Genomic DNA, 18,463 nt, shown 5'->3' with positions numbered 1-18,463 from the left:
ATAATTTATTTGTCCTTTATCCCTTTCTTCTTTCCACAACCAACCTATTAGATGATTGTTAATTTTCTAAAATTAGATGTTTCCTTTTTTCCTTTTCATAACTTATCATTAATATTCTGTTTAAACTGAGTATAGCCAGAGAACTAAGTTGTTAACTTTCTTTCATTCTTTATGAAATTCCAGGCATTGTTTTTTATTCAGGTAACAAGTAGGCAGTATAGTATTAAGTACAATCCCTATGCTGTCGATTAGCCTCCCAGAATTTACTTAAATGACTGTTAAAGTTGTGTATCCGTTGATTAGTACTTGCCCCTTCCTTCACTCTCAGCTGTTGGCAACCATTATTCCCGTTTTCACATAATTGCAGTTTTTTTAAGAATATGCATTAATCATAAGTGGCATTACACAAAACAAATTTGTGTAAATACAAAATAATTTTTAAAATAACATCATATGTTCTCTGACCTTACAAAAACAAACTAGAAATCAAACAAGGAAGGACAACAGTAAAATCACAAAAAAAAAAAAAAAAAAAAAAGACATGGTATAACTAAAGAATGCATGAATCAAAGGAAAAAATCACCATAAAAATGAATTTGTGTGTAATAACATTTTGCCTGAATGACCTACAAGAAATTACTCAACCACACAGTTTGAATATATCCTATAAGCCTTAGGATCTGGGTTTTCTTCTTGGCTGCTTTACATAATTACTTCACTTCGCCAAGCTTCATGCACTTTCTCCAGGCCACAAGGTGTTATAATTTAATTAACCAACATCTCTGCTGTGTTTGTTGCCCTGAGATTGGCAAAGTGCTTTGTCAGAGAGCTGTAACTCCAGTTATCTGTCGTTTTTCCTCCTGCTTGGGTTGTAGAGGCCTTGTTTCTCACTCTAGATATACCCCTTCAAGAATCACTTTGGCATGCAATGTCCCTCAAGGTTCAAATAAATCAGCATAAAGCACAGAAAGAGGTCTTCTCATGCTAATACACAAACAACAGCTCCTGTGTGAAGTGGAAAGGACATCTCTATTTTCTTGGCCATAATAAACCTCTTTAGCATCAGAGCAGAAGCTAACACAAATCTCAACATACCTTTCATGGTTGGAGGTCCCTGTCATGCTGAGAGTTCTTTCATTCAGATGGCCCATCTGACACTATGTGATGATGGATGTGTCACACCAGGATGCTCTATTCTCTCTGAAAGTAGAAATTAAATTTCAAATGTGACATTATAAAATATTCATGTCCCAAAGCTGCCTTTCAAATTTAATGGTTGCATGTGAAAAAAGTTTAATTTGCTTCAAAGTTTTCATTACAAAGTGACCAAATTTATGTTATTTTTCTTTCCTAAAAATAGAACATTTTAGATTTGACCTGAATTGAGTTTCTAGTTCACGTTTGATTAAACCAGTTGCATGTGTATTACTGCCTTGCATATTCTTTTATTTCCCCAATGTTGTAGGAAACTCCCCGAAAGTATTTTGGTAGGGGACCATAACTACATAAGTCTTAAGATATGTCTTTAGTTAATTTGAATAGAAATTTAGTTTTGGAACATTGTGTCATGAAGGAAAAAAAAACACAAAATTGTTTAAATATGACTTGCTATATAACTTAAGATTGTTTCAAAAGACAGATAATCATAAAACACTGTCAGTTTTAGCTGATTTTCCTTGAAATTTTTAAAGAATCTAAATTAAAAGTCTTCAGAAGAAATCAATTTTAAAAGGTCAAGAGATGCAATAGCAACATATAGAATTCAAGGTATTTCTGTATTTGAAACAATAAAACACTAGAGCTTTAAAAATCCACATCACAAAAAGTAGCATGTAAATCTGAATTAGGGGGCCATCCTAGCAAGGCATTTTTCATATCTGAAGACCAAAGCTAGAGACTTCAAACAGTTAAATCAGAAATCCTTCCAGTATGAAAAATAAAAGGAATCCATCCCAATCAAAACATCAGCAAACTTTCTGAATAATTTGACAACTATTTTCTAAAATATATATGGAAATTCATAAATGATGACTTTCATCCCTTTGTAACAGGTCACACATATATAAAGAGTATTGAGCTGTCATTATAATACACACTTTCAATGGAAAATAATACAAAAGTATACAACATATGTATACTTAATGCCAACAAGTATACACATGATCAAGTGATTTATATTTACTTAGAATATAATGTATAAATATGTTTTATTAGTTAAATTTGCTCCTGACATTTTCATATAAAACACACAAACATATGTAATGTTTTCTGATTATTCTCACAGCTTATTGTTAACCCATTCTATTTAAATACCTAAACTCTCTTATTGACAGAGGGAAATAGAACAATTTAAAATTCAAACACCACTGCCAGTATTCCATCATGCAATACTAACAGTTGTTTATAATAATTATTCTCATGTAAAGCCAGTCACCATAATGAATCCAGGAATTAAAGATCTTATTGCAGACTTATTACAGAACTGAGAGAATCAGAGGTATTTTGAGTTAGCTGTAGAAAATTCTCCTTGTGCAAATAATGACAGCTGTTCAAACATCTACCCGGGTAAAGTCATAGTTCACTGGTCTTTATATGAACATACTTTTGATTATTTCTCAGCCTGGCTTATAATTTACCTCATTTATAATGTCAGGTCCACAAGGATCCAGAATTAGGGAATTGGGAAGTGTATTGAAAAAGGCAAAAGGAAGTCTTCCTTAAAATTAAAAACAGACCATTATATAAGAGAGATAAAGAAATAGATCTTAACTTTGATTCTCATGATGTCAATAAAAAGAACTGTGAGTGGTAGGGGCAATTTTATTCTCCTAAGCACATTTTGCAGGAATCCCCTGAGCTACTTGGACATCCCAGGCCAAGTAACTATATTACCTCTCCTCTTAGTCAAGAAGAATTCGAACACATTGGCAGGTACCACATTTACTATACAGTAACAATGCACCATAGAATAGGGACTCTTCATCAGAAAGAAACAGTTACTCTGAGAATCACAATGCCTTCATCTGAAGCTAGTCCATCATCTAATGATAGCTCTACCTCCATATATGGGAAACAAATACTGAAAAGAATGTTTAATTTGTCTAAACTTTAGCATGTTTAGGTGCCTGAGTGTATATATGCACAACACATGCATGCAGGTGGGCACAGAGGCCAGAAGGGAACATTTTGTCCCCTGGAACAGGAGTTACAGAAGTTGTGAGTGATCCAATACAATTTAATTTTTAATACACTTGCTAATTTATAGTATTACTATATTAAAACCTTGAATTTAAACCAATATAAATAAACACATAGATTAAATAAATAATTGAACAAATAAAAATAAACACATAGATAGCGTAACTCTAGAGTATTGTGGAGGTTGCTTATCAATGTGATATTCCTAGTTTCACATGGCAATTCATCCAAAAAAACAAATCTGTAGCCATGTAAAGAGCAATATCAGTGTCTGTTTGGACCTGTACCAAATTATCACCTTTAAAATTAAAAGTGTAGTAATCTTTCTAGTTACTATATCTTAATATCAGTTTTTATTTTTTGTTTTTTCATGGTTTTTTGTTGTTGTTGTTGTTCTTTTCAAGACAGGGTTTCTCTGTTAGTTTTGGTGCCTGTCCTGGATCTTGCTTTGTAGACCAGGCTGGCCTCAAACTCACAGAGATCTGCCTGCCTCTGCCTCACAAGTGCTGGGATCAAAGGCATGTGCCACCACTACCTGGCTCATGTTTATTTTTTAACCTATTATTTACAGTAAAACATACATTTGTGGTTTTATACTATTATATCATATTTAAAATATTGCAGACATATAAACACCAATAAATATTGTGATAGGAAATAGCTAGTAATCATCTTGGAAGAAAAATATTACATGTATAAAGGGAGATATAGGTATCTCTCCTTTCTAGATATAGAGAACACTGGTGCCACCAGTGATTAGTGTACTTCAGTTATACTATAATAAATAGTGTTAGTAGGTAATTTAATCTACTTACCTTGTTTTAGTAATCTACGTCATATGTTTAGCCAAATGACAAGATTCTTAAGCCAGAAAGATAATAATAGGGAGAGACAGACAGACAGGGGGGAGGAAGAAAGAGAGAGAATATAAATTGGTATTTGGCTCACATAACTATAAAAGCTGAAAAGTCCTAAGATCTTCAGCAGACAAACAGAGACCCAAGAGTTAAAGGTATGAACTCCATTCCATGTATTAAAAATTAGGCATTAAGAAAGCCATTTTGAGGGCAGAGGAGGAACGGTGTTCCAGGTCAATTATCAAGCACCTGAAATTTCTTTCCTACTCAGACTTCCTACTCTGTTAGATCTTTAATAGATTACAGAAAGTCACACTTATTAATAAAAGAAATTGTCTCTATTCAATTAGCTAATCTCTATATTAGTTTCTCTCTAAAATATCCTTACAGACACAGGTCAACATGTGATTAAATATCTGGGCACCCTGTAGCCCAGCCAATCTGATGCATAAAATTAACCACTTCTTTGCAGCTTCAAGTTCCTATACTGGGTTTGTACAGAAGTCCATACTGAGACTGAATTGTGTAAGAGGAATTCTCCTGAATTCTCTCAGTTCTCTTTCACTTTGAGTTTTCTGAGCATGTAAAATTGAGAATGACTCTACGAGTCATGGTAGGTTCCTTAAGTCAATGGCTTCCTGTGGAGTGACTGAGGGAAGCTGGTGTTTGGCAATAATATCTATGTATGGTAATGAAAGTCACAGTGCTGTGGGAAAGCTAACTTAAGAAAGCCTATTGAACATAAGTGGATTATATCTAAATAATTCTAAAATACTTTAGAATCTTTACATTTACTTTTAAATGATGACAGTCCTTTAAAAAGAAAAAAATAATGTATGAAAATATAGGTAGTTTTCTTGCTGCTGCAATGAACATCATGATGAAGAGGAAGGAGATATGGCTTAAATTCTCTTCTCAAGTGGAACCTTGTGAAAATTAAGCTTATTAAACTCAGATGGAATGCAGATGTAAAAGGAAATACCACCCCATCTTCAGTAGCTCTCCATTCCCACCACCTGGCACTGTCTGTTACTATTAATCTACCCTCATTCAGTGGCTTGTTTAAGTATACCTTCACAGGTTTATGTACAGTGTGGTCTTTTTTATTTGGGAATAATTCTGAACAATTACCTCTATGTACACATGTGTACAAGTTTCTATTTGAACTTATAGTAAATTATAGTCATGCACAAGCATAGTTATGAATGATAACTAACACAGGTTACTACTGCTACCTAAAAATGACTTCAGGCTGTCTCACCACAGAATGGTGAGTTGATAGATGTAAGAAACCTAGAAAAATATAAAAACAAACCTTAACAGCTGAGAGCTGTGAGCTGGTATTGCAGCCAGTAGCTGTATTATGTCCTTGCTGGTCATAAAAAACTGTGCAGAATATCAACATCAGAAAATATTAATCTGTGAGCCTGTTGGAAGAAGATAAAAAAGGAGAGATTCGAAGATGGCTGAGGGAAGGAGCCCTAAACTCACACCTTTCTAAACAGTAAAATAAAGAATCAGGTGGGTAGTTGCAGTTTGAGATAAGTAACTGAAAATTTTGGAACTAAGGAAAGGACTAGAGCCATGTTAGGCATGGAGAACGGGACAACAGCATAGAAAAGAAATTGTTCCCCTACAAGTTGTGGAATATTTAACTATGTACAGATGTGTTGCTGTTTCACTTTGCCTGCCTAAGGCACCTGATTGGTTTAATAAAAAGCTGAATGGCCAATAGCAAGGGAGGAGGTGTAAGTGGAACTTCCAAGCAGAGAGAGGAAATAGGAGGAGGAATTTAGGCTGGGGATGGAGGGTAGAGGGAGAAAAAAGAGACACCAGGGGTCAAGCCAGTTAGACATGGAGGAAGCAGTAAAGTAGAACATACAGAATGAAAGAAAGAAAGGTAAAAATCCCTGAAGCAAAACATAGATGAATAGAAACAGGTTAAATTAAGTTAAAAGAGCTAGTGGGACAAGCCTAAGCTAAGGTTGAGCATTTGTAATTAACAATAAGTCTCCATGTCCTTATTTGAGAGCTGGTTGATAGCCCAAAGAAAATCCCAACAACACCTACTACTGTGACCCCTGCTCCCTAGCCGGTTTGAGAACCCACCATTGAACAGTAAATGATGGAAGGGAGAATTTCTTTTTTTTAATTTTTTTAATTACGCTCATGATATTAATCACATTTGTGGTATAGATTACATTCACAGTATTCATTCAATTATATATATATATATATAATTTTAAATGTCTAATGTCATTTCTTGAAGGGGGTAGGAGGTCTTAAATACAGGCTTACAGCACAATGGGAGGGCCCTGGAGGGCAAAAGTTCGTAACTGATGTTTTGCAATCTTGCATCTAAGCTGTTAACTAACGACCATTATTCAGGATACACAGACAAGGAACTTCCCTTAAGCATTCAGGAGAGTGGAACCTGGCAGGGAATTAGCATTGGGAGAATATCAAGGTCAATGTCCTCAAAGCAAGGCAACAGTTACCCAAAACGGGGGCCAGGGCACTGCAGGTCCCGGAAGGGAGAATTTCAACTCACTTTCTTTGTGTTTGGTTATGCCAAACCCTGGAAAGCTTCAGTCTGCTTTCCAACCAGTTAGGGGATCAACCTGGAGTCCACTAAATAGCCTTCTTTTGGGAAAGGACCTCACAGTGTCTATTCATCAGTCCTCAGAACTCAGCCTGATGCAGTTTGATGTCATCATGAGAAAGTAGAAATTATCTAAAGACAAACTGAGTGGCACTCAGAACCCCCCATGTCCTCATCTCCAGGACTTCGTGGCATTCTACTACAATAGCTGAGAAGACAGTTCCATAGAAGCCGTGTTGGAGCAGGGTGCACTGGAGACCGTCCATCCAGGTACTCTTTTAAAGGCAAGTCTTCCTAACTAATTTGCCTGTTTACCCTCTGAAACCGTCCATAGGATGGTTCTACACTTTTCTATTGTATGAGTTCTTGTCTTCATAATAGTAATTTCATTAGCAATTTCAACCACTTTGTCTGCAGCTTGTTTGCAACCTTAAATGCATCTATTCTCCTTCCTTTACTTCATTATGCACGTTTTATAGCTCTCTGTTCTGCATTTTGCACTGGATTCTCAGAGCAAACAGCAACCTTACCACAGCCTGGATGTTACACTATGTGAAAATTTCCTCCATAAAACAAACTACCTAATTACATTGCATTTAACAAGTTGTACGTTTTCAGGTTATGGACAACACATAGCCAGATTCTTCACCAGAATGTAACACAAATGACCTCTACTCCAATTCCAATGTGTTCCTTGTTTCCCTCCCAAGTCTTGTGAAATCAGTCTGTACTGTTCACCTCTCTATTGACTCAGAATGGTCTTCTGAACTCCCAGCAGAATGGCCCATTAAGATCTGCTTACAACATGCACCCCAAGCAACCCACCATCTGAAAACCAAGTGATAAAATACTTGAGCATATCGGGCTATTTCAGACCAAACCATAGGATGCACCACTTTAAAAATGTTGTATTCATTCTACAGTTCCTTTAAGGAACTTCTTATGAATTGTAAACTAGAGTGACAAAACTCACAAAAAAAAAAAAGAAAGCGAGAAAAAGTAAAGAACCAGGACAATCACATTCAATCACACCATTCAATCACACTCCTCTCCCAGATATAATGAGTTGTTAATCCTTACTAGTGACACCCCTGTTTTATTCGTCTTATCTCCTGAATTTAAATATAATTAATATACTTAATTACCAAATGGCCCCAGTTTCTGACAATGTAATCAAGAGAAGACAGACAAATCTTTCAGTGTTACTTAGTCCCTAGAAGGAGACATTCTTGCTTCATATCACTTTGTTATTTTCCACAGTGGATGCAGTTTTTCTCACTAAAGTATGCTAATGAAATTAAAACACAAGTATGTTCTTTGTTGTCTTTAGCACTAGCTTTTAATAAGACTGAAAAATATTATGGAAAATGTGCTGAGAGGTAAAAGATCTGGATGTTATTGGAGTCATATTTGATGCTGGCACTGTTTGTGATGGAGCCATATTTTGGGAAAGAGAGATTTTAGTTTTTCTCCATTTTTCTTCCATGGCATCTGCTGACCCTCATGTTGTCCTTACTAACTATATTACATCCAAATCACCAATATTAATGCAGATGTTTTATGAAGTTATCAGCATTGCGGTTTTTGTTCAAGTACATCTGTGCCATCCAAGTTCTGATCCAAGAAAAAGAGTCCCACCCATGAGATGTGAATCAAATAAGAGTTTTATTATTGATAATCTGAAGGTTGTGTCCGAAGCATGATTGGCTTACCAGTGGTCTCTGTTTCCATCTTTCCAGCCTACCTTTTGGGAAATTCGGCCAGAGGAAATGTTTAGCTGTCAGGTAACTACTGAAAATTTCTTTCTCTTACTCTTACAAAAGAAAAATTAGAGCAGAAGCCAGGTTATGAGTATTTTAATAGATTATCCTAGCGTAATTCAGAAATACAGAACATAACTCTCATAAACACTACAGTTAACTCAGCAGTATAATAATGGACCCAGAAGACGTCCTTAAGTGATGCCCCTGCACATGCCAATGTGCAGTCCACTTTACAGTGATTCACTAAACCTGTACTCATACATGATTGTAGCCATCCTTTGTCAGTGACTGACAGTCTCTTTCATCTTCATTTGGCCATTTCTCCAGTATCAATGATTGTTCCTTTGTGAATATCATTTATACCATAACAACAAAGATTTTTGCCACCCTAATGCATGAAAATGAATAAGAGCAATGTGCTTAGGTAATAAATTCTAACACAACACTATATTTTAAAATATTTATTGAAAACCCATTCCCTCTAGTTATATCCAGCTACATCAGGGCTCTACAATGATGGAAATAACCACAGTAATAAACCCAAGTAAGAAAACATAAAAACATCAAAATGCCAGGGCTGAATATTAACTCTTCCCATTATTAAATTTCTGAGAAAAGGGTCAGATATAATGTGTTTGTGGTTATATGCATTATAATAAATTAAATTGAATATTATATAGTATAATGAATATAGCAAATAATTCATATAAATATAACATGTCCATACTGCCTCATTTGACCCTTAGCTCTTAAACTGAATAGGTTTGTATTCACAGGCAATTTAATTAACATCCCTGGGCCTCAATTTCCTAATCTGATAAATGAGAGTAGCAATGAGACATATTATTGCTATGAAAAATAAATGATTAATATGTGTAAAGCTTGCAACAGCGTTGTGGAGTTACTCTATTATTTCTTACTACTATAGTTACATTTTAACTTAAACATTTTTAGAAGTCCCAAACACTCTCTTGCTCCCAATGTTAAAGGACAGTGCAGTGGCCTCTCTCACTAGACACTTTTTATGCAAAGTCTATTGTTTCCTTAGAACCTATGTGTTTAACCCATTCTGCCCTCAACATTGCCATAAGCTCATTTGAGCTATAATTTATAACCAATAAATTTACTAGTTCTAAACACATAATTTGATGAGGTCTGAGAACTACAGTTTTGTAATCATCATCACAGTTATGACAGAACATTTCTGTCTCTCCCAAAAATTCATTCATGCTCCATTTCAGCTAATATCATCAATCCAACCCCCGGTCCTGACAACTACCAAATTATTTTTTTATAACTATAGCTTTGCATTTTCTGGAATTTCATATAAATGGAAACATACATCATCCAGTCTTTTCTCTCGGGCTACTTTCCCTTAGCAAAATACATTTGAGATTCATCCCTTTTCTTGCATATCTCAATAGTTCGTTTCTTTTTATTATTAAGTAATATTTCATTGTATGGATGAACTAATCTTTTTCACTTCATGGGGAAAAATGGGAGAATGATTCATTTTCTCAGGCATGTTGGAATAAAAGAAAAATCTTCTCAAAAGTCTTGTTTGGCTATTTTAAGGTCAGAGAAGATCAAGGTCATCACATAATTTTGGCCCTTCTGCAAAAACAGATTTCTTGTACACAACATCTACGTTTCTGCCTTTATTAAAAAAAACTTGGCTCTGGAGTGTATGTGTATCTCCTATTTACCTAAAAGAATGCACAGTACAACAATGACTGGTGCCTCCAACCACCCCTTGTTTCTATAGAGACAATTTTATTTGCCAGTCCTTGTCAGTCTATCAAATTCTTTCCTGCATGTTATTCTTTACAGCTCAGCTGAGATTCCACTTTCCACATATTGTCTTTCCTGTCTCTTCAAGTAGTATTAATTACTTCTTTCTTGGTGTCCCCAAAGTACCACCAGGTATATAACTCGACTTAATTATTCACTTAATAATAATTCATGACCAAACCTAGGTATGCCTCTCTTATGAAAAAGACGGTACTGTTCAACTTTGCTCCCCCCAAGAGTAAGTGCAACTCTCAGCATCAAAGTAGAGATATTCAATGAATGTTTGTTTAACAAAAGAAAGAAAACACATAAAAATGCATGCATAAAAGTGCCCTCTAGTTGATGCACATCTGTCATGGATAATGCATGAACGTAAGCACAACTCACTGCTTTAATTGCCTGGAAATCTACTTCTTTTCAGCCCATCGGTTTTCACCAGGACGGAGAAGTCTGTTAAGGTTCTGATAAATCTTGCTGAGTTTTAGGAAAACAACTGCTCTCCGCTGAAAAGAGCACTTAATTATTCACAGTGCATCAGGATTCCAGTGACATGACTAGCAACCAGCTTCTGGCCCTTCAAGAAAGGAAGGATGCATCCGTAATTAAAATGTGACCCATACTGTCTCCTACTGCCAGATTCCCTTGAGTAGTCACTGGGGATGAAATTCTAATTATGACATTTGAAGAAATAAAATCCTCTAGGGGAAACAGCCTCCAAAGACATACTGGATGTCGACAGCTGCTGTGGAAATTACTTATTTTAACCTTTGCCATAAAAATTGTAAAACCAACCTAGCTCCTTCTCTGTAGCAGACATTTTAGGAGATGGATTTGTAGGTGTGTTTTGAGGATTAGCCTAAAGCCAAGACAGCATCATTTTTACAACAGAAGTTCCATTAAAGTTTCTTGAATTTCTGTGAACTTCTGTTCAGGAAGTCCTTTTAAATTCTGATGAGCTGACATTTGAATGCTTCAGTAGCAGATGGCTATCAGCTAAAAGAAGTACACAATATTTTATTCTTACTAGCTGAAACCAAATTTGAAAGTTATGATAGATTTTTCTAAATTAAAACTCTTAGAAGCTTGGGTCATACATTAAAGACACTTATGAGAAGAAAATGCAAACTAACTTTATTTAAATGTTTCAGTGACTTTGAAAATCAGATGAAAGCTTCTGTAAGTTCCTACTCATTAGACAGAATATATTTGAAGATCATCGTATCTGTTTAAATACTATGTATTAAAGTTCAATATGATGATGGAATGATCAACTGTCTGAAAATTGGATCATCTATCAGCTAATCTTACAAAGATTTTAATTAAGAAATTATTTTTAAGTAGATAGCTAATTTTTGTTGAATTCTATATCCTATGGGAGATTAAAAATAGTAGGTCAAGATTTATGACCAACAGAGAACCCATTTGTCCTCTCCTTCAAAACTGTCTTGATTTTGTTTCTTTAATTTATAAAGTAAACTTCTGCATTGCCCTGGCCCAGTAATATGCAGATGATGGATTGCCTTATGCCATGCATCCAATCCAGACAACTGAAGAACATCTAGAAAGTGCTATAGTTTGCATATTAGATCTTTCGGGGTCCAAAATGCCTCCGTGTTAAAGGTTCGGTCTCTGTGCAGGAACTACTGAGGAGGATTTCAACTCTTAGGGAAAAGGCCTGCTGGGAGGTCTTGAGGGTGTCTCATGCTCCACAAGGTAGTTGTGAAACCCTAAGTAGTTTTCTCCCATGACATGCTCCCACCAAAGTATGCTGCCTCACCACAGGCCAAAAAGCAATGGGTCTAATTGAAAAGGACTGAAAATTCAACATTATAACAAAATAAACATTTTCTGTGTAGTGGTTGATTATCTCAAGTTATAAACAGATGACAGAAAAATGACAAACATATTAGTACTGAGAGACACCTTGTCATCACTCTGCATTTACAGATGATGATGACTGAGGATGGAGATTTTATTTTTTTACTCAAAGATTTAAATCTAATTAGGAGGAATTTTCAGTGTAGGTTTTCCTCAGTTCTTATCAGTGCTAAAATGATTTATATGTTTGAATGAGTCCATTTTTTCTGCTCTAACACCAATTGATACAAATTTTTATTTTTTTTAAAAAAATGCAACCCAAACCCCTTCACACAAAATTTCACATTTTAGTGCTGTTTTGCCATATTAACAGAAGGCTAGATTTGGATATGCCTAAGAACTTACCATATTCTCTTTCAAAATGACCTTCTCACCAAAACAGAAAGTCAAGACATTTCATAAGCTCCGGCCTCACTCAACTGTGTCATCATCAACCACTAGTAAATAACTCCAGACAAGTAAAGTGTTAGCTATTTCAGAACTTGATGAATGGCTTTATGGGCCCCTTCTCCTAGCTGTCATTGTTCTGACAGTGTGATTGAATACAGTGCTTGCCCCATACCAATGGGAGATGGCCACGAAGGGCCCTGTATATTTCTCCATGCTGTGGTCACATACTTCCAGGACAGCCCTGCAGTACTTAAACCAGCAACCTGTTACCCCAAGGGGAAAGTGATGTCTCATCTTTCAGAATCCCACTAAGTAAAAGTTATGAATCAAAACTCCTCTCTTCAAATAGCATACTCATATATCCTTGCAAAACTTGATATTATCCCAGCTCTGAAATTTAATCAAACCAAGTAAATGCTGAGCAATGTTCTAATTCATTCCAACTAAGCTCAGAAAACTGTAAGGAGAATATAGCACCAAGTGTCAGATTCCTTTGAATTCAAAAGGTTATCTATCAGTCAGTCTCCTCTTCTTTTTCTCTGTATCTGTGTTGGTCTGTTACAGATCATTCATATGGTGCTCGTACTTCCCTAGACACTCTCTTTCACTGAAGGTTCAGAGCTAATCCCAATAGATGCACAATATAGATTGGTTCTTATCACCCTTTTTGAAGTCTTGTGTGGCTTAGCTATATCACCCATGGAAAGTCAGAATCCAACAGATGAACCAAATTTGTTGTTTACTACATTGCTCTGAGATAACTATACTAACAAAGCAAGTTATAATATTTAATGTCCTACCTTTGATATCTTATTTGTTTTCTAATATAAAGCTATCTTCTTTTCATATTTTCACATTATAAAGCAAAATTCTGTACAGGTCTAGCCCATTAACCCCTAGGTTATATAACCTAATGCTCTTCTCAATTTTTGAAGACTGCCCTATATAGACATGTTCTATTCAAAGGTACTAACTAATCCTATGATCATCTTCCAGTAGTCATGGTGAGTTAAAGTCTTGGACATAAACATCTTAAAATTCAGTCATAGCTTCTACTGGACTTGTGCATGAGAAATTTATATTTTTAACACAAAGAATCACTTAAGTCGGGCAGTAGTGGTACACACTTTTAATCTCAGCACTCGGGAGGCAGAGGCAAGCGATCTCTGTGAGTTTGAGACCAGCCTGGGCTACAGAGTGAGTTCCAGGAAAGGCACAAAGCTACACAGAGAAACCCTGTCTCGAAAAACAAAAAACAAAAAAAAATCACTTAAACAATTCCTCAACTCTCTATTCCAATATTGCTCTGCATGCATATTTTAGATTAACGTAAAGCCTTCACAGCTGAATAATGAGAGTACTTTGGAAGTGTGCAAAACATATATAGAGTTCTAGTGAACTTTTCTCATCTGGGCTGATAGTGTTCCCTACAACAGCCAATGACCACATAATAAAAACCCCAATATCAGACATGTAAAGCCCTCCTTTGAGTTGTTGGCCATGGCTGTTGAAAAGACCCCTAAAAAATAGAGCCCATTGCTTTTGCCTTGGTTACCAGCCCCCAAGAGGCAGAAGGAAATCCCTACTCATTAAGATACCATACACTTCAGAAACAGTACCCAGTTCCTAAAGTGGAACTGACCTGAAAGCCCCCTCCCTGGGGACTAGCTTTCATGGTACCATGTAGATATAACCAACTGTCTTATTAAATAAGAAACACAGAACCAATGCAAAGAAGAAAGCTAAGAGATCAGAGCTAAGAGCCTTACCCGCCTGCTGCAGCTAGCCTCTTTAGCCAAGAGACCTCTCCAAAAGAGACATACTTCCTGTCTGTTTATCTTTATATAGACTTTCTGTTCTGCCTTCTCATTGGTTATAAACCCAACCACATGACTGCCTTGTCACTGCCTGTCTGTACAGACCTCCAGGTCTTCTATGGTTGGTATTGAGATTAAAGGTGTGTGTCTCCAATGCTAGCTGTATCCTTGAACACACAGAGATCTACCTAGCTCTACCTACCAAGTGCTGGAATTAAAGGCGTGCACCACCAACGCCCAGCTTTCGCTATGGCTCTAATAGCTCTGACCTCCAGGTAACTTTATTTATTAACATACAATTAAAATCACATTTCAGTACAAATAAAATATCACCATAGTACCAGAATGTTCCATGCAAGCTTCTAAAAGAGGAAGATAACCAACAGTCCTTCCCAGCTAGGATGTACATCAATGACCAGCAAGGCACACTAACCCTACAGGTACAATAGTGGCATGCATACCTTGGCAGTAACCACAGCGATCTAAATGGATGTAAGACCCACTCAGCAAGAGGGATACCATGCCTGGTCCTGGAAACCTAGGTAACTACTCAGTATAGGACAAATTGCTAAATGTTCTTATTAATAAAAAAAAAACCAGGAGCTGGATACTGGGGTAAAAACCTGAGAGATCAAAGGAATAGGAAAAGCCACAGACAACCTCACCTCAACAACACCTCAGTCTCCAAAGAGACCTACTTCCTGTATATCCACTCCTATATGCCTTTCTGTTCTGCCATCTCATTTCCCCTCTCGGCCCAGCTATATCACTTCCTCTTTCTGCCCAGATCTGTCACTTCCTGTCTGTCTATACAGACCTCCAGACCTTTATGGTTAGTGCTGGGATTAAAGTTATGTACCACCATGACTAGCTCTGTTCCCAGTGTGGCCTTGAACTTACAGAGATCCAGATGGATCCCTGCCTCCCAAGTGATAGGATTAAAGGCATGTGCTACCATTGCCTGACCTCTATGTTCACTATCGTGGCTAGCTCTTTTCTCTAATCTTCAGATAAACTTTATTAGGATGTTCAATATTGGGGGACACAATACATCACCACAACTCAGTGCTAGTGAAAGCATGGTTATTGAAGGAAAATCTACAACCAGTGATTTACTAAATGAGTATAATTCCTAACTACAGCCTATAAACATTTGTTCTTATACCCACAGATGAGTGTAGTCTTCATTCCTCATCAAGGATAATTCTCTGCAGAAAATTACAACAAATCAAAATGCATATTTTGGAGCCCAGTCCCAGTGGATACATTTACAAAACACTCCCAAACCTAAAGCTTGGGAACACTGAAGAAGTGGGGACAGAAGGATTATAGAATTGGGGACGTTGATGTGAGATTGTGTTTCTTAGTAACATCAGGAACTACAATTATAGTCTCACCAACATGTCTGCTGTGGGATATCTTTCTGTATGCTGTGAATATGTGTTGCTCTGATTGGTTGAGAAATAAAGCTGTTTAGTCAGTGCCAAGGCAGAAACAGGTTAGGCAGTACTGGAGAGACAGAAGAAGAAAGGAGAGTGGAGGAGACGCCAGACTGCAGCCCAAGGAGCAACAAGATGCTGGCAGACTGGTAATGCCACAGCCACATGGCAACATATAGATTAATAAAAATGGGTTGAGTTATAAGAGGTAGCTAACAAGAAGCCTGCCCCATAGGCCATAAGTTTGTAAATAATATAAGCCTCTGTGTATTTACTTGGGAACAAGCGGCTATGGGATGTGGGTGGGAGAAATTTGTCCCAAATAGGAGACTCGGCATGACTGAAGAAATTTCTGGCTACAACTGTCTGAACATTAGCTGAACAAAGAGAAACCAATTAATATGTGAAAGTCCATGGGCCTCCACTCTACACAATAACACAAGCGAATGAGTAAATCTGGGATAGATAGGTAACCCTTGGCAGGAAGGAACACACCAATTAGATGTCCAGTGCCAAATGGTCATCCCTGAAAACATACATATAAGAGTATATGGATTCAAAAGTTTATATTTAGAAATATATTTGTGTATATAAATACATATATGCATACAATGACAATCAGTGACAAAAGAAGCCATGAGTTTAAAGAAGAGTGAGAAGGGGTACATGAGAGGGTTTGGAGGGAGGAAAGAGAAGAAAGAAATGTTGTAATTAAACTATAATCTCAAAAATTAACATAAAAATTCAAATAAAAGATGTGTGCAGAAAATGAATATGTTTGAAATACATAATTTCAAGGTGGATATACCCCTTAACTCCTAAAACAATTAGCAATTAAGAAAATGCCTCCCATCATGCTCACAGCCCAAGTTGACAGAAGGAATTCCTCTACTAGGATTCCCTCTACCAGGAATGAAGTCTGTGTCCTGTGACAAAAATTAATTAGCCCATCCCAGTTTCTTAAATGCCATGTATTGCCTTCCTACTCTTCCACTGAAGCTTAGTGATTCTTTGCCCTGTGAACAATAATTTTAAAAGCACCAATTTTGACTGCTGATGCCAGTGTCATCAAAATTCCTAGATGTTAAGACCTCCAGTTATAAAGATTAAGGATATCTGCACTGGTCCTACAGTCGCACCATTGGTTGTGTGCTTAGTTCAGATGTGTGTTCTTATGTATGCCCACTGGGCCTTTCATTTCCCTTTGGAACACTGTGTCTAGCATCCAAAAATAGGTAAGCAAGTAAATAAATAAGGAAATCTACACTAGCCCTAAACATGAATTCTAAGATGTTAGATACTTATAAATTTTTTATTTTATATATTTTTATTGCTGAGGACAATTTTATTGGAGCAGGGGAAAGGAGGAGAGGCAAGATATAAATCTCAGCACATGCCCTGAGGAGAATGGAGACTGGAAAAGGCCATGCTGTTTAAATTGAGCAGGATGGAGGAGAGACACACAGCATCAGGAAGCTCTAGAGCAGAGAGACGATCTCTAGAGAAGGAGGAAGGTAGTCTCAAGTGTTAAGGCAACCCGTTGTCCGGGGAAATGTGCTTAGAAAAGAGACAGAAGAAAAGGAGGAACTCAGAAAAGGGAAGGGCTACATGTCTGTGCCCTCTAATACTTTGCTAGGAGATGAGAATTCTGGGAAGGAAATGTTCATGAGCTCATTAAAGGGCCAATTATCCCACTGATCTCTTCAGCATGGTTTAAGATGAACCTCTCTTCCTCCAGATCCCTTATCCAGGTCACTGCCCAGCTGGAATGTTAGGCCAGCCATTTTGTCCTATTGAGCAGAAGTTTTCTCTTGATGGGTCTTCAATGCTCTTCTGCCATTTTCCCCTCTGAAGAGGTAACCCTAAATCTTTTAGGACATGCACCATAATAGGAGAATACAAATTACTAATTTTTTAAAAAAAATCTCATCGACCTTCCAACAGCATGATTTACTTAGTGCTGGATTCCTACTTCAAGCTAACTTTCGACATGGATTTTGTGACTTGACTCCTGGTTAGGCAAGGTTATATTGTTTTCTTGAGAAATCAGTGATCAGGACTTGGGGTTCTAGCAACAGTGCAGTGAACCAGGTGGAGGACTCCCAGTTTGTGCACAATGGAAGGAAGTTAAAGCCTAGGAAGAAGAAACAGAGGAGATTTAGAGCCTTGACCTCATTAACTTTCTTCTAGAGTAGTATCCAATGCCTTCTTGTCACTTAACTCTACACTAAGGCAATGTAGGAATCTTCCTTCATTGCTTAAGATAATTGAAATAGAGTAACTGTCACTTTCACTAGAAGACAGCAGGAAGGGTTCCCTTTGTGCTGATGTCTGAAGGTGATTTTTGTATCCTGTCAGTATTGGCTCTGAGCCCCTAGTTCCTTCATACAGATAGAGCTCACTATCATGAGAAATCTGGGCTTTCAAATTTCCTGGCTTTTCTATGCATTATTGGAGCTCTAATGTTATTACTGCTAAATATTGGGCTCTTGCTTCCAAACTACTCATTTTTTTAAATGCTATCATTCAGACTTCTTTATTCTCCTCACTGTGTCACTTATGATCCCAAACAAGTTGTGTTATATTCTGAATCATGTACCATTTTCTTCCATCCAAACCTGGCCCAGTGACAAACTACAAAGATCGTGTCTTCATTCTTTCTTACTGAGGACCTTACAAATGTATTTTACAAAGGCTTTTGGGTTTCCTTTTAAATTCCTGAAATTTC

General features: G+C 36.9%; 1 long non-coding RNA gene across 1 annotated transcript in view; it reads right to left on the bottom strand.

Moving 5' to 3' along the window:
* Window positions 1–621: 621 nt before the first annotated feature.
* Window positions 622–18,463, bottom strand: part of LOC114682141 — a 93,170-nt gene continuing 75,328 nt past the window's right edge. Inside the window, exons 3-5 of the long non-coding RNA XR_003732993.2 lie at window positions 5,371–5,482; window positions 4,014–4,059; window positions 622–1,200 (exon numbers count right to left, since the gene is read on the bottom strand). This is a non-coding gene — a long non-coding RNA (uncharacterized LOC114682141). The remainder of the gene's footprint in view (window positions 1,201–4,013; window positions 4,060–5,370; window positions 5,483–18,463) is intronic.

Source organism: Peromyscus leucopus, chromosome 2 (genome assembly GCF_004664715.2).
Source record: "Peromyscus leucopus breed LL Stock chromosome 2, UCI_PerLeu_2.1, whole genome shotgun sequence".
In the NCBI taxonomy this organism is placed as follows: Eukaryota; Metazoa; Chordata; class Mammalia; order Rodentia; family Cricetidae; genus Peromyscus; species Peromyscus leucopus.
This window is presented reverse-complemented; position numbering and strand designations above follow the sequence as displayed.